The sequence below is a fragment of the Humulus lupulus genome, chromosome 1 (assembly GCF_963169125.1).
Source record: "Humulus lupulus chromosome 1, drHumLupu1.1, whole genome shotgun sequence".
In the NCBI taxonomy this organism is placed as follows: Eukaryota; Viridiplantae; Streptophyta; class Magnoliopsida; order Rosales; family Cannabaceae; genus Humulus; species Humulus lupulus.
The window spans coordinates 151177935-151194403 of record NC_084793.1 but is presented as its reverse complement, the minus strand read 5'-3'; the positions used below and the strand labels follow the sequence as shown (position 1 = coordinate 151194403).

Sequence of the window (16469 nt, the reverse complement as noted above, 5' to 3'; positions counted from 1 at the left end):
CCAAACACATATCACATATATGCCAAATATGCCCAAAATTGCCAAAATATGAAAATCACCCATTTAATAAAAAATGGGTTCACATGCATATTTAAAACATCTAAACATGCATATTATCATTTAATAGCATATTAAATCAATTATGGCCCTCCCGGCCTCCTAATCAAGGTCCTGAACCTTATTAGGAAATTTGGGGCATTACAGAAACCTAAAATGTTTATTTTGCCATTATAGTGGCCTTGATTGCATATAACTTTTGGAATTTTATAAATCTGTTCTTTAAACCCTATTTTTGGGATCCCATGTACTAAATATTTATTTTAATGAAAATTATTCGTTTATGACCAAAATCTTTGAACCCTAACTTGTTTATGACTTTAGGATTACACTTTCATTTAATTGACTTGATTAGCAAGTCTTGCACAATTTTAAACACACAGTGTAACGACCTTGGTTATCTAGGGCTTGAAATTAATCCTGAGGTTGCTATGAGCTCCTATATATGTCATCTGATCCTTTGATTCATGCAGTAAGGTTTGTCAAAATGTTCAGGCTAAGAACAAGTGTTTTGTGGACTCAAAGATATATATGCCTGGGGATGTAGTTTAACATATATGCAATCTATACCTTCTTATAGATTGAACAATAGTTCCCTATTGGGTTGGCTTTTGGAACTGGAAAGGTTATGAGCGCTCATGTCACAAACTTGTTCTGACACAACCTTCACTAGTAAAGTCAAATGGTACTCTAGGAACAAGATATAGCTAAAAGGGTAAAACGATAATTTTATTGTCTTTTAATTATAAACCATTAATATAAGATTAACGATGTATGTAATGATTATATCAATGGAAATTTTATTCTTAAATAAAGTACTCAGTAAATATATATATCTATAATTATCAAGAGTTCAATCTCATATTTATAGTGGAGTAATCATGAGATTAATAAATATGATTATTTAATCAAGGATTTTTTTTATTAATAATGTAATATTTATTGGAGCTTGATAGTATAGGTCCATAGGTCCCCAGGGTGGCTCTATCAACACCATATCAAGGTAAAAGTTTATACAAGGGTATAACTGTAGTTTAGGAATTTGAGAAGAATTTTCGAGTCAAATATGCAATTATATGATAATTGAGGTTGAATAATTAATTTTAGAAAATATATTTATTGATTTAAATGTTTAAAATTTAAAAATTCATGTTATAAATAAACAAATATATTTTTAAAATTAATTATTTTATTTGAATGAGAGAAAATAAAATTGGTAAGTTAAAAATAGTTTTTGATTTATTGAATTTTAAAAGATGATGATAATGATGATCATCATTTTGAATTTTGAATTTTGAATTTAAAATTTAAATCTTGAAATATGGTTGTCATCTTTTCCTTAAAGAGATAAATACATTATTTTGTGGAAGATTGATTTAAATTAAATAATTAAATAAAAGAAAAATGCAAAATCCCTTAAAAGGGAATAGTGGGTCACGCATGACATAGTCGAGAGACTATGCCATGCGTGTAGCACATATATTGATATTGTATCAATGTAGATTTTATTTTATTTATTTAATTATTTAATTATTTGAAAATAGTTTTTTCAAATTCGGTAAGTTAGATATTTACCTAAAACAAATCCTATTATCATTATGATATTTTATAATATTACTATTATTATTAGGAATAATAAGGTAAATAAAATATCTCTACATATTTGATATAGAATAAAGAGAAGAGAAGATATACAAGAACACAATACACTTCACATATCAGATACAATTCAGAAAAGTTCTTAGAATTTTTGTTAGACAGAAACTCTTTCTTTCTTCTTCTTTATTCTAGCCATTCTCAGACCATAATCCAAGTTCTCATGTTATGGGAAATACTTGTGATTCCTAAAAATACAAACCCATGTTCTCTATGTACCCACACACATCTTGAGTTGTAGAGAACACTCCGGAAGATCGTGGTTTGAGTGCTTAAAACTTTGGATAGGAAAATCAAAAAAATATACAAAAAGACTCAAGGACACTTGATAGGCTTCAAGAGGTAATTGTACATGTTCTTGAATTTTTTTGTGTTTATATGTTATATATAAATATATTGTATATTTATATATTTGTTGCATGATTAATAATATTGTATGTTAATGTTTCTTGATTGTTTTCTTGGTCATATAAGCTGTTTATATGATTAATGAAATTTTTTTATTGATGTTGTTCTTGAAACAATGGGCCCACCACGTTCCTTTCACTACGTGCTTCGAATATTTTTCCAACATATTATTCAACATGTAAGCCTTGCATCTCTAGATTCCTGATGAAAGATCTTGTTTTTGTCATAAACTGAGTCTATGTGTTTGTGAGAGTTAATAAAGCGACTTCCAATTCATTAGGATTTTCTTAGGGAGTTGGTGGCCTAGGCTGCTATGAGGACGATAATTGATGTGAATCTTGAGGTGTAGGCTATTGAAACTATGATTGAAGCTGAGGTTGTTGGCCTTGATTATTCTTCTAGGATAAATTTTGATGACTCCTCGACATTGTTAGGAAAAAATAGATTTGCCTCAATGGAAATAGTAAGATAATACAACTCTATGTAATAATATTACAAAGAAATATTGATTGATTGAATAAGGTTACAACTCTATAACTGAAAATAGAAATAAACTAAAGAACAAGAAGAAGAGAAGAAGAATAGAATAGAATAGTGAAAAATACAACTCAAAGCAAAATATTACAAGTAAAGTAAAAGTGTTTGAAATAAAGACAAGAAGATTACAACTCAAAACAAGAAATACAAATAAACAAAAGAGAAGAATATGAAGATGAGGAGAAATATAATAGAAAGAAAGAACAAACAAACTAAATAGAAACAACTCTCACTCACACTACCAAAGTGAAGAGTGTTGGGGATCACCAACTTGAACAAGGTTTGAAACCTTTGTCCAAAAGCTTATTTCCCCCTAACTCAAGCACTAAGGGGATCTCTCACAGATTATAGGAAATGCTTTCTGGAATTATCAAGCGTCAAGGTGTTTCTAGCCAAGTGCTCTAATGGATAGAAATGTTGTGTCTTTCAAGTGAGATATAGGCTCCTATTTATAGAGTTTAGAGACACCCTTTGAATTTCAAATTCCACCAACCCACATGGCTGTTACCAATGTTTAATTGGATTAATATGGATTTAAAATTGAGATTTGGGAGTTATTTGGGTTTTCGGAACCGTTCAACACATTTGGAAAAAACTGAAAAATTGGCCTGAAATGCACCTGTGGCCGCGGCCAAGGACATCAGTGGCCGCGGCCACAGCCCAGTTTCAGCACTTGAAAATGTGTTGTTTTTCCAAACAGTTCCAACCCCCCCCCCCCCCCAAATGATTTTGTAACTCCCAAAACACATTACTGGGGTTAAAATCATATCTCTAACAGTCATTTCACATATGGATTTATGAAATTCATCTCAATATTGTGTAACACAAAATTTACACAATAAAGGGTAATATTTGGAAGTTACAAATTTGTAACACCAAATATGTTACATTATTTGGATATATCTCATATATCTAAATATTGTAACTCTCTATTATATGTTACAATATGTGACACTCTTTGTCACATTTATTTAATCTAAAATATTATACTATAATAAAATATAATATTACATTATATTATAAAATATTATAACAGACATTGAATTATAGATGTTGGAATATGGATTGTTGTATGGCCTTAGAAAATTCCATATTGCCTGAGCCTATTACATGGGAATATTATTGTTAGGGTCTTTTGTTGTACAATGATCAAAAGAATGAGGTCCCCGACAAATTTCACAAACAATCTACATCTGCATGGCTTGAGCTGAGATAGTGTTTTGCTGCAACTATTTAGTCAATGAATTTATTTGAGCAGTATGAGCGGTAATGGCATCCAATTCATGTTTCCCAATCACTTTTTTAGTTCTTCTTCTCTCTTCTTGCCATTGATAATTATTAATTTTCGTGTCTTCCAATATATCATAGGCTTCATTGGCACTTTTGCTCATGAATGTACCTCCTGGTGCAACATCAATGATTGTGCGAGTAGTACCTCACATTTCATTATAAAAATTATGGACTATCATCCACTTCTCAATACCATGGTGGGGACACCTTCTCAATAACTCCTTAAATCTTTCCCATGCATCATATAAAGATTCATCTTCTATCTGAAAAAAATTATTGATCTTAACACTCAATCTTCCAACCTTTGATGGAGGAAAAAATTTGGCAAGAACTTTTGAGCTAGCTCCTCCCAAGTAATAATAAAGTTGGCTGGTAGTAAATTCAATAAACTTTTTGCTATGTCTCGTAGGAAGAATGTGAACAACCTCACTCTAATCGCATTGTCAATCACCCCAATGTACTTAAATGTTGCACATAGCTCTGGAAAATTTGTTTTGTGCATATTTGGATCCTCGGTATGAAATCAACCAAACAGAATAGTGGACTGAACCATTTGTAAAATCACTTGGTTGATCTCAAAATTATTGGCAGCCACTATTGGTGGTCTAATGCACGAATGTACTCTTGTAACAGTAGGGTTCACATATTCTCACAATGGTCATGCATTCTCAACTGGCTAATTAGTTGTTGCCTCATTAACAATAGCACGGGTAGGATCTTGAGCCATCATCTCCATTAACCTATTCTTCTTTGGTTTTTGTCTACAACTTTTCGCAATCTCATGATCAAAAGGCACTAGTATGTTAGAACTTTCCTTTCGCAAAAGTTAATACTTCCTTAAACTTAGAAATTTGTGACAACAACCAAGTTAGAAAACTTAATGAAAACCACCAAATTATAACAAAAAATATTAAATATATTGATATTAATAATTTTTAGTCCCTAGTGTAGCGCATCAATTTTTTTTCTAGTTTAATTAATTTTGTGCTTTGTTTTATTATTAATTGTTAAGTGTTAGAAATTTATTTTTAATTGTTTGAATTTTTTGGTAGGAATTCAGTGAATTTAATTTTTTTTAGTTGTTTATTTTAATTATTTTAAATTGTAAGTAAATGAGTTTTGATTGAATGCACCTATGTGCATGGTAAGTAGTGGTGCACATGAGCTATTGTGTGTGTGCATGTGTATGGTTGCATGATGAGCATGCAATAGTATTTCCTACACTTAATTTTCCTTTTATTTTTATTTATTTAAGAAATTAAAGAATTAAAAAGAACATAAAAAGGGAAGAAATATAGAGAGGGCGTGGGAAAAGAGTGGGAAAGGGGGGATATCTTTTCCTATTTATTTTTAATTTTAAATAAATTAAATTAGATGTCTTTAGCTATTTTGGGTAAGGGGATTGTTGAAATCTTTTCCATTTAATTATCCTTTTATTAGAAATTGATTTTAGGCCTAAATTAGGAGAAATGGTCTGGGAAACTTTCCCATTTAAATTAGGTTAGTTTTTTTTTCTCTAGGGTTAAATGAAAGGAAGGAAAGAAAGAAATGAGCTCATTTCTGCTCTTGGTGCCATCGGCTAGGAAGATAGACACAGAGAGAGAGAGGCATCGTGAGGAGCTAGAGAGAGAAGAAGAAAGAAAGAGAGAAAGAGAGAGAGGTCAAGGAAGAAGAAGAAGAAGGAAGAAAGCTAGGCTCAAGGGTTGTAGGTAATGGTTGTTTCTCATTGTGGTTTGATTCTGTGAAAAATAGTTCTCCTTCTTCTAAAAATTTAGTAATGATCTTCTCTTCTCTTGTATAGTAATGATCTTCTCTTCTCTTTTTTAGTAATGATCATAGGTGTCAAAAAGAGTGAACCAACTTTGTGGGGTTAATTTCTATCAAGGAGGTAGTGAATCTAGCCTTTTCTTATTGTTGTAATTTTGATTCTTGGTTATGATTGTTGATTGTTGATTATTGATGATTGATGCTTTGGGTTTTTGTTTCTCACATTAGATGGTGGTTGAATTACCATACCCTTTTATCTTGTTCAAATTCATAGCAACATGCTAGGGTTGTGTCTGTGGTTCATTTTTTTGTATGAATGGATGCATGTATGGGTATATATATGTATGGGCGTGTATGACTCTATGGTTAGGTGTGTGTGTTTGGGACTAGGCGTGTATGGATGTGTAGACAATGCATGTGAATTTTTTCTTTTGTTTCTTTTGATTTTTTTTTATGAACTTGGCCATGTTGTTTGGAAAATATGAACATGCTAGGGTTCATGTGAATGTGAATGAGAATATTGGTATTTTTTTTTATGGTTTGTTGTTCATGTATGTTTCGGCCTAAGGGAATTATCCTAGCATGTTGATTCAATTTTCTTTTCTTTTTTTAATTATTTGATGTCACATATAATCATTAGAAACAAGTTAGGTTATTTTGTTAAGATTGAGAATTGGTATAACGTTCCTTACAAATGATGATCTAGTTTATACAAGTTTTGGTCTAAGCATTGTTTAAACATGATTAAAAGTGGTTTTTCTTTTATTTATGCTTGATGTTTTTTTATATATTTTGTGATGGTAATGGTAAAATAATGTTTTGAAATGCACATATGATTCCTCAAATTGGTTTTTGATTTTATGAAAACAAAAAGACATATTATTTCACATGTTAATGATATTTTTATCAAATTAAATACATGAAGATTTTTGTACATTTTTATGAAAGAAAATATACCCTGCTGGTCTTTAATGTTCACCCTTTACCTGCTAACAAGTCAAACACTTGGCCACATAATCCACCACATCCCTATACAAGTTTCTCAAATCTTGGTACGTCTTCGTCATACCCGGATGTAAGAAGTAGAGACTGGTATGAGACTCATCTAAAATCTCTTGCCGGATACCGGAATCCATTGGAACACAAATCTGACATTTATACCTCAGTAAACCTCCCTCTTAAATAGAAAAGTCCTTAGCCGCCCCGGCTAAGACGTCCTCTATGTTTGTCCTGAACTGGGGATCCTCCCTCTTTGCTTCCTTGATCCTCTCAAGGATCGTAGACTGAAGTGTAATATTGGCTAGCTGACCAACTAGTAATTCAATTCCTACTCTAGTCAACTATTCAGCTAACCTCTCTGATATCTACCTCAAACTAAATAGCTACCCTAGGCCCTTCCGACTCAATGCGTCGACCACCACACTGGCCTTCCTAGGATGGTAAAGAATGTCACAGTCATAATCCTTTACCAATTCCAGCCAACGCCTCTAGCGCATATTCAGATCCTTCTGAGTAAAGCAATATTTTAGACTCTTATGGTTGGTGTATATTTCGCACTTCTCGTCATACAAATAATGCCTCCAAACCTTCAGTGCGAATACCACCATTTCTAATTCCATATCATGAGTGGGATACCTTTGCTCATACTCCTTCAGCTGTCTTGATGCGTAAGCAATCATCTTTCCAGTTTGCATCAATACACACCCCCAAACCCTGCCTGGAAGCATCGCAGTTGACTACAAACTTCTCATTGTCTGATCTTATTCAATATCGGAGCAGTGATCAGTCACTACTTCAAATCCTTGAAGTTGTTCTTGTTGGGAAAACTTATTTAGGATCTTGTTTATTTTCATGTAAATTGTATACTAAACATATGAATATAAGAAAACCTAGAACAAGTTTCTAAAATTGAATTCACAGAGATAATGATAAGAACACTTACATTATTGTGCAGCGGAATGATTGAGTCATTCCTTCAATTTCTCTAACTCTTGTATCCTTTCTATCGCAGGGTATCACAAAGAAACTGAACCAATATTCAATTTTCTGCATAGCCTTCCAAAGTATCCTTAGAATCACCTAGACTAGAGTGGACAATTCTCAACACATGAGATAGATACAATAAGACGAAGAATAGAAGAGAATATTGAGGCTTAGAAAAGGACTTATGTTGTAGAGAGAATCTAAAACCTAGAGCATCAAGAATAGATCTTCTGATTCTCTATCAGATAGTCTTTCTGTAATCTGTTTTCAACTCCCACTTAGCAATCATTTTATAGGCTCAATTAGGTTACTTATTTAATTAAAAAAATCAATAAAATAATAGTCAATTATCAGCCCTGGGTCAAAATTATCATGGGCTTTAGGCCCGTGAAATTTCCCATTTATTTATAAGCCCGTTGGACTTAAAATCAAGGCCCGTATTATTTTCTATTTATTAATTAATTAATTAAATAATTATTTAAATCCTTTATAAAATTATTTATTTATAATTTGAACCGTGATTTAAACTTATTTATTAATTTAGACACCAATTTATCTTAATTAATAAATGTGCTCTAATTTCTCTTTTCTTCTCTAAATTACATAACTCTGTGAAACTATCCAAAATTGACCCAGTCAACTTCGATAATTCTAATTGATAATTAAATCAATTAATTGAGACTATCTAGATGATTTTATGCAAGGTACAGTGGGGACCATGGGCCTATGAAATCAAGCTCCAATAAGTTATCATAAATTTAACAAATAAATTTACTAACTTATTAATTCCTCGTGACTCCACTAAAAGCTCAGAATTGCACTCTTGAATTCATAGAGCGCTCTATAACAAATATAGATACGTTATTAATTATCCATTGTTACAATCATAACTGTCACTCGATCCTCTATAGACGGTCTACAATGGGATGGGACTAAAAAACAGTTTTACCCCTCGTTGTATTTTATCCTCAAAACACTTAGTTCCTTGTAAATGATATTTCAGTAAACTAATATTAATTACTGAAATGAGATCTCTATCATTTAGCACCTTGAACCAAACTAAAAGGAAACCATCATTTCACTTCTTCATCAGAAGCTATAGATGTTCATATCTATGATTAACACTCCCACACAATTTAACTACCGAGTTCCCAAGATGTAAGTATGGGCTAGTCCGTAGGGTAAGCTGGTAATGAACAAGTCAAACAACTCAAATAATACAATCAGTTAGAATACTAACCACTCAGAATTGATATTTAATTGACCTATGGTCAACTATATGATATGACTAGAATAGATAGTAACAGTATGTTTACTTATCCTATCTACTGTCAATATCAATCCAGTCCGATGTAACAAATAGATATGATCTTATCTACTTTGCTAATGTTATGGAAAGAACATAACATTGTGATGTGTAAGTAGATCTATAGTAGATTGGCAAGTCAATGTAAATATTGTGTACTGACTAATCTTAGGACTAACTTATTTTGAACATATAATAATATTTATATTCCACTATGATTACATCACTATAAATATGATTAGCTATATGCTCAGGATTTAATAGAAGTTTATATTAAACAAATAATCATGAAAATAAAACATGTGAGCAAAGTGATTGACCAAGTCGAAAATTGATTTCTATTCTTTTATTGATAATAAAATGAGATAGTGCCCTGCCAATCCCAAGAAACTCCTAACCTCTGGTACACTGCTCAGTCTGGCCCAATCTCTCACTACATCAATCTTACTTGGGTCCACCAAAATCTCCTCCTTGCTGACAATATGGCCCAGAAATGTTACTTGGGGTAACCAAAACTCACACTTGATAAACTTAGCATATAACCTTTGCTCTCTCAATTATTGTAGTACCAGGTGAAGATGTTGTTCATCAATGAATACAATCACAAACTTGTCCTGATAATCCTTGAAGACCCAATTCATCAAGTCCATAAAGGCTACTGGGGTATTGGTTAGTCCAAAGTACATGACGAGGAATTCATAATGTCCATAGCTTGTGCGGAATGCGGTCTTTGGTATGTCCTCCTCTTTAATCCTTAACTGATGGTAGTCAGACTGAAGGTCAATCTTTGAGAACACCGTCTTCCACTGTAGCTAGTCAAACAAGTCGTCGATCCTAGATAGTGGGTACTTGTTCTTAATGGTCAACTTGTTCAGCTCTCTATAGTCAATACACATCCTTAAGGATCCATCCTTCTTCTTGACGAACAACACTGGACCACCCTATGAATCCTAAGTCCAATAACTCCTGCAACTGAATCTTCAGTTACTTCAACTCTGCTAAAGCCATTCTATATGGTGTCCTAGATACTGGCTCAGTTCCTGGCGCCAACTCTACAACAAACTCAATCTCTCGGTGTGGTGGCAGCCCTGGCAAGTCCACTGGAAATACTTCAGGAAACTCACATACTAATCTATTCTCATCCGGTCCAACCGAAAAAATCCTAGAGGTATCCACGGTGTTCGATCGGAATCCTATGCAATCTTCTTGCATTAGGTCTCTAGCCTTCAGTACCGAGATCATTGGTACTCGCGGTCCACTCACTGTCCCTAAAAATACAAAAGGTACCTCCACTTCCTGTTCAAAGGTCACCATTCCCCACTTGCAGTCAATCGTTGCCCTGTACTTTTATAGCCCATCCATCCCTAGGATCATATCAAAGTCATCGATTACTAGCTCACTCAAATCTACAAACAACTCCCAAATATCTATCTCTACTGGTAAAGCAATAACCCATCTCCTAAAAACTACCAATTCCCTAATCAACAACAAAGTCCTGAATCCCCTAACATACAAATCACTAGGTCTACATAAAAAATCTATCACTCTAGCAGATACAAACAAATGAGTAGCCCCTGAATAAATCAATGTAGTATAAGAAGAACCAACACTAGAAATCTGACCTATCATGATCGAGGGGCTAGCATCAACCTCAGTCTGTGTCAAGGTAAATACTCTTGCTGGAGTGAGGTTCTTCTTTCCTCGCTTGTGGGCAGTCCTTCCTCAGATGACTAATACTCCCATAAGTAACATAGGCCCTGATTCTTCACTCTCCTTGATATCATCACCTACACTAAGGACACACTGGGAAACTCCTCCAGATGTCTCCCCCACCCTGACAGCCACTAAAATCACCTCGCACCCTCCTATCTGAGCCAGGAGGAACAAAAGAATTTGGGGCCTTTCTCTTCTGCTCACTGGGGCCACTACCCTGGCAAGAACCAATCAAAGGAGGCATCGCCCTCTCTCCATATCTGATCTCGACCTTCTCCACTTCCTATGCATAGGTGGTAGTTCCCGGATCAAGTGTTGTCTTGACATCATGGGGATCATAACGTTCAACCCCCGCACAAAATGATCAGTATTTGCCATATTAGTAGGCACCAAGTCCAGTGTAAACTTTGCTAATCGATCAAACTTCATGGTATATTTTGTAACTGTCATCTGGTTATGAGTCAGGTTGACAAACTCATCCACCTTTGCAACTCGGACTACAACACTGTAGGACTTATCGTTGAAGATGTTTCTGAATTCTTATCAAGTCATTGTTAGGAAAATATTGTTTTGCCTCAATGGAAATGATTATAATATTAGAACTCTATGCAATAATATTACAAGTAACTATAGATTGATTAAATAAGGTTACAACTCTATAACTGAAAACACAAATAAACTAAAGAAAGGAAGAAGATGATGATGAAGAAGAGAATAGTGAGAATACAACTCTAAGCAAAAGATTACAAGTAAAATAAAGTGTTTAGACCAAATGAAAAGATTAAAACTCTTAAACAAAATATACAAGTAAATAGAACAAGAGAATAAGAAGAAAAGCAATAGAATAAAAGAAGAACACAAACACAATCAAACTCTCACTTACACAACTTAAGTGAAGAGGATTGGGGATCACCAACTTGAACAAGGTTTAAAACCTTTGTCCAAAAGCTTATTTCCCCCTAACTCAAGCACTAAGGGATCCCTCTCAGATATTGGAAAAGCTTTCTGGAATTATCAAGCCTCAAGGTGTTTCTAGCCAAGTGCTCTAGTGGATAGAAATGTTGTGTCCTACATGTGAGCTATAGTCTCCTATTTATAGAGTTTAGAGACACCCTTTGAATTTCAAATTCCACCAACCCCCATGGCTGTTACCAATGTTTAATTGGATTAATATGGAATTAAAAAATAGATTTGGGAGTTATTTGAGTTTTTTGAGCCGTTCAACAAATATTGAAAAAACTGAAAATTGGTTAGTTTTGGGCCTGTGACCGCGGCCACTGACCAATTTCAGCACAAAAAATTGTGATGTTTTTCCAAACGGTTCTAAACCCTCCCAAATGATTTTGTAACTCCCAAAACACATTATTGGGGTTAAAAGCATATCTCTAACAGCCATATCACATATGGCTTTATGAAATTCATCTCAATATTGTGTAACAACAATTTTACACAATAAAGGGTAATATTTGGAAGTTACAAATTTGTAACACCAAATATGTTACATTATTTGGATATATCTCATATATCTAAATATTGTAACTCTCTATTATATGTTACAATATGTGACACACTTTGTCACATTTATTTAATCTAAAACATTATATTGTAATATAATATAATTTTACATTATATTATAAAATAATATAACAATCATAACTGTCACATCCCTCCTCTAGAACACAACATCCCACCAGATGCAGGCGTATTCTCTCAACATGTAGTTGGTCCAGGCCACTCTCTCATTCCCTTGCACCCTCTTGAAATACAGAATGGAAGAAATCATATTCATCCACTACTCTGCCCACAATGGGTCTGGGCCACCCTTAAAGATGGGAGGATGCTTTCTAAACCTCTCGTACAAATGTTCCCATCTATTTTCCATTGCAGGCTAGGCTGTGCCACAGCCTGTGGAACCTGTAGCCCAAAGCCCCGAGGAGGGGCCTTTTGCCTCACCTCTCGAAGCACATTTTCAGTTTGATAAAGTCTAGCTTCCATTTCGGCAAACAACTATTGCCAGTTCTATGAGGCAGGTGTAGGGTCCTGTCCCTGATTCCTATTGACGCAGATTCGGATCGATCGCTGAGGCATACTGCAATACGCTTGCAATGAATTACGCCGCACACCAGGCATGATAACAGCATCTAAAACTCCACCTCCCAATCCCATCAATCAATCAAAAGCAACAGATCAACACATCGCACATAACATATAACATTCAAAGGTCCATGGCCTAGCATCATGCATATATAAATACATTCATCATGCTTTATCTATACATTCAGGCAAACAGGAAAACTTAAACAAGCAGTTAAGCATATAAATCATAACATACCGAAAAACACTGAGTCGAGCTTGTCACTTGCACAATCATACATGTTCAGTCGATCTCCAGGAACCATAAACCTTGGCAAGCTCTGATACCAAGTTGTAACGCCCTACTACCTTAGAGTTACCACCACATGATTTATATATGTGCCATTAGCTACTAATCGAGGTTTTAGGTTAAAAAGTGTGATTAAATTGGAATAAATACTCATTTCAGCATTGGATATAAATATTTGGACATTCATTAAAATCATAAAAGTTATACATTCAGGATACCAAAATACTGTTTATAAAATGTATTACAACTCAAAAATATAAATACGGTCGACCTAAGCGACAAATAAAATCATTACAATACATTTCCCAACATAACCTTGGTCATGGTAGCCAGGTAGGTCGAACATGTACACACCGCACCACACTCTCCAACTCATACGTTGGTCGACCTTTCCCTTGCACTTACCTGCACCATAGAGCACCTGTGAGCAGAAGCCCAGCAAGAAAACTCAACGCATACAAAGCACAATTCGATCCAATAATATACAGTGTAAATAGTCAATAGACTAAACACATAGTTGCCTATACCGACCCAGGTGCTTTACCAGGCCTTGGGTTCGTGGTCTTCACCAAGCAGGTGAATACACCCTTGAAGGGTCTCGCTCTAGCGGCCTGCACTCAGCGTGCTTAATGTTGATCCCAGCCCTTGCCATACTTGGTTTCTTGCCATTCTCGGCCTTCGCCGTTCCCGGCTTTCAGCATTCCTAGCCTTCGCCGTTCATTCATAGACATGCATAACACAACGTAATATTCATAGATATTCACACACATATTAAATTTAATTAATAGGGTCACGCCCTGAAACAAAATTAATAGGGCCATGCCCTACTCTACGGGCACGCATAGTTTTCTTACCTATATCCCGAGCTGATTGATGACCGCGATCCCGAGCATGATCCCCTAACCCAAGCTTTGACGTAAACATAGTCACAATGCATCCATAATAACAATCCATCAAGCCCTAAACCAAATAATAACTTCACAATATTATTCTAGCCTCTGGGACCTTGATTTCTACTAAACCGGGTAGTAGAATCCTTCCCGAGCCTTAACATTTGGGTTCCCGAGCTTAAAATATTTATTTGCTCCCTTTCCCAATTTGGAGTCGCGGCCCGCTGCTAGACAGTGAACAAAGCTCTCTTTGTTGAAGGACATAGGCCGCGGCACGCTATGCCCAGCGTCACAATGCCTGGAAATCCCATAGGCTCCCCGGGCCTCTCCGCACACACGGGTCGCGACGCTTGTAGAACAAGGTCGCAACGCGAGCCCCAGAAACCAAGATTTTCTACTGCATTTTCCCCGAGCCTAACTCACTAATTCACACCCCCAAACATTATTTAAACCCTGAATTTAGTCTAGATTCCCTATCCCCACAGCCTAGGCATCATAAAAATCCCATAAATCATACTACAAGCTCATCAAAACTCAAAACCAACCTTAGAGTACAACTCCCATGCAAGCTTAAGGTTCTAGCAGAATTCAATAGAAACAACAACTTAAAACCCTTACCTCTGTGATATCTCCAACCTTGAGCTGATTCCCAAGCACAGTAAGTCTGCAATCTTTCAATTCTTTAGCCTAAAATCCTCAAAATTTCATCAAACCTCCAAGCACCAAAAATAGGGAGAGGGAGACGAGAGAGAGAAAGTGAGATACGCTAAGTTATGTTTTTTTTTTCTTTTGGGTTTCCAGAATTGTGTTGGGTAAGTCTAATCCCATATGCCTAAGTCCCATAATACCTAAAATTTCGTAAAGTCTATCGTAATCCTTTAGTGCCATCAAGGGCAATCCCATCATTTGCCACATCCTGCTAAATCCTCAAGTGTTCTTATAATTCCCCAATTAATCCTTGACACACTTAAACAAGCATTAAATCACTACCTCTTACCCGGTAAATCCCAAACACCAACTATGTTCCCAAAATACCCCTAGGCTCACCCCGAGCTAGGTATTAAACCCTGTTGTGACTATTTAGCTATTCCGCTCCCTATGACCATCTTGGATCGCACATTATACACATATCACCACAATCTCGTGGTATCAAGCACAACATGCATATAATTCAAATTTATGCCCTTAATGGGAAAAAATTACAAATATGCCCTTATTAACCAAATCTTATTCAATCCCAATTCTCTTCCCTATTAGGAAAAGCCTAATGCATTAATGGTAGGCTAGAAAATAGAGAATTTAGACAGTGATACTTGTCGTGTGTGATCCTTATGGTGTTTTTCTCCCAACATTTAATTTGCAAGTGGTATTCCTTTTCTCGTCATAGATTGGATTTCGATTTATGATTTGCACTTGTTTTCTTTCTAAATTGTTTGGATCTCTACATTGTAAGTTTCATCCTAAATCTATCTAAATAGGTGGTGTAAGTTCACTCTTCTCCAACATACTATATATATTTTTCTTATCACCAATAACAATTTGAATATCATTCACTTTAAGAAATAATATTGAAAGGACCATACTTGCTTGTGACAAGAAATATTGCATATAAGAAAATATATACGCATGATATATTAAAATAGATAACATGACTAATATATGTAATATCAATATTCTTTAAAATAAAATTTCATTTCTTATCTTTCTCTTTAAGGAATGATATTGAAATATTTTAAATGTACAAAAAAATTGAAAACATGTTAAATTATTCGTTGTACAATTTGCATATATTCAATTCAAATTTCAATAAATACGCTTGACAAACCCTATGGTCGCTTCGAAAATAAAACGCCAGGTATGCTTGGCAAGCCCTAAGGCCAGTTATACAGAGGAAAGGGCAATGGGTCCCAGGGTGACTCTACAGTTACTTATCCTAGGGCAACGAGCCCGGGTGTGACTCTACAGTCACTTATCTAGGGCAACATGCCCCCGATGTGACTCTATAGTCACTTATCTAAATTGAATGCATGCATGAGTAGGGTTATTACTACTAGGCATGCTAATGATGATTCTATAATATGTTATTAACTGCTTATGAGCATGTTTAAGTTTTCTTGCTGGGCCTTGGCTCACGGGTGCTATGTGGTGCAGGTAAGAGAAAAAGGAAGTTGGACTAGCCATGAGTTGGAAAGCTTCGGTGGCGGCGTGCACATATGCAGCTTGCTCAACCACCATGATCGGGGATTCACAGAGGAACTAGGGTCAAACCCTAGTTTTGCCGCTTAGGCCGGCTTGTGTTGTAATTTCCCTTTTTGAACTATAAATGACCATTTAAATTTTTTTCTTGGGATCCCATGTACAAACTTTAAAATTTCAATGAAATGATCATTCCTTTTGACCAAAAGTTTTAACCTTAATCCGTTAGTCACTTTTAGTTACATGTTTATGGCCAAAAGACTTGATTAGCGAGTCTAGCTCT

The 16469-nt window shown here is 35.0% G+C and overlaps 1 non-coding gene across 1 annotated transcript; it reads left to right on the top strand.

The window, feature by feature from the left end:
* The first annotated feature begins 4137 nt into the window (after positions 1–4137).
* LOC133813484 (small nucleolar RNA R71) lies at positions 4138–4244 on the top strand. Its single transcript, XR_009884493.1, has one exon. It is a non-coding gene; the product is annotated as a small nucleolar RNA R71 (small nucleolar RNA).
* Positions 4245–16469: the final 12225 nt, after the last annotated feature.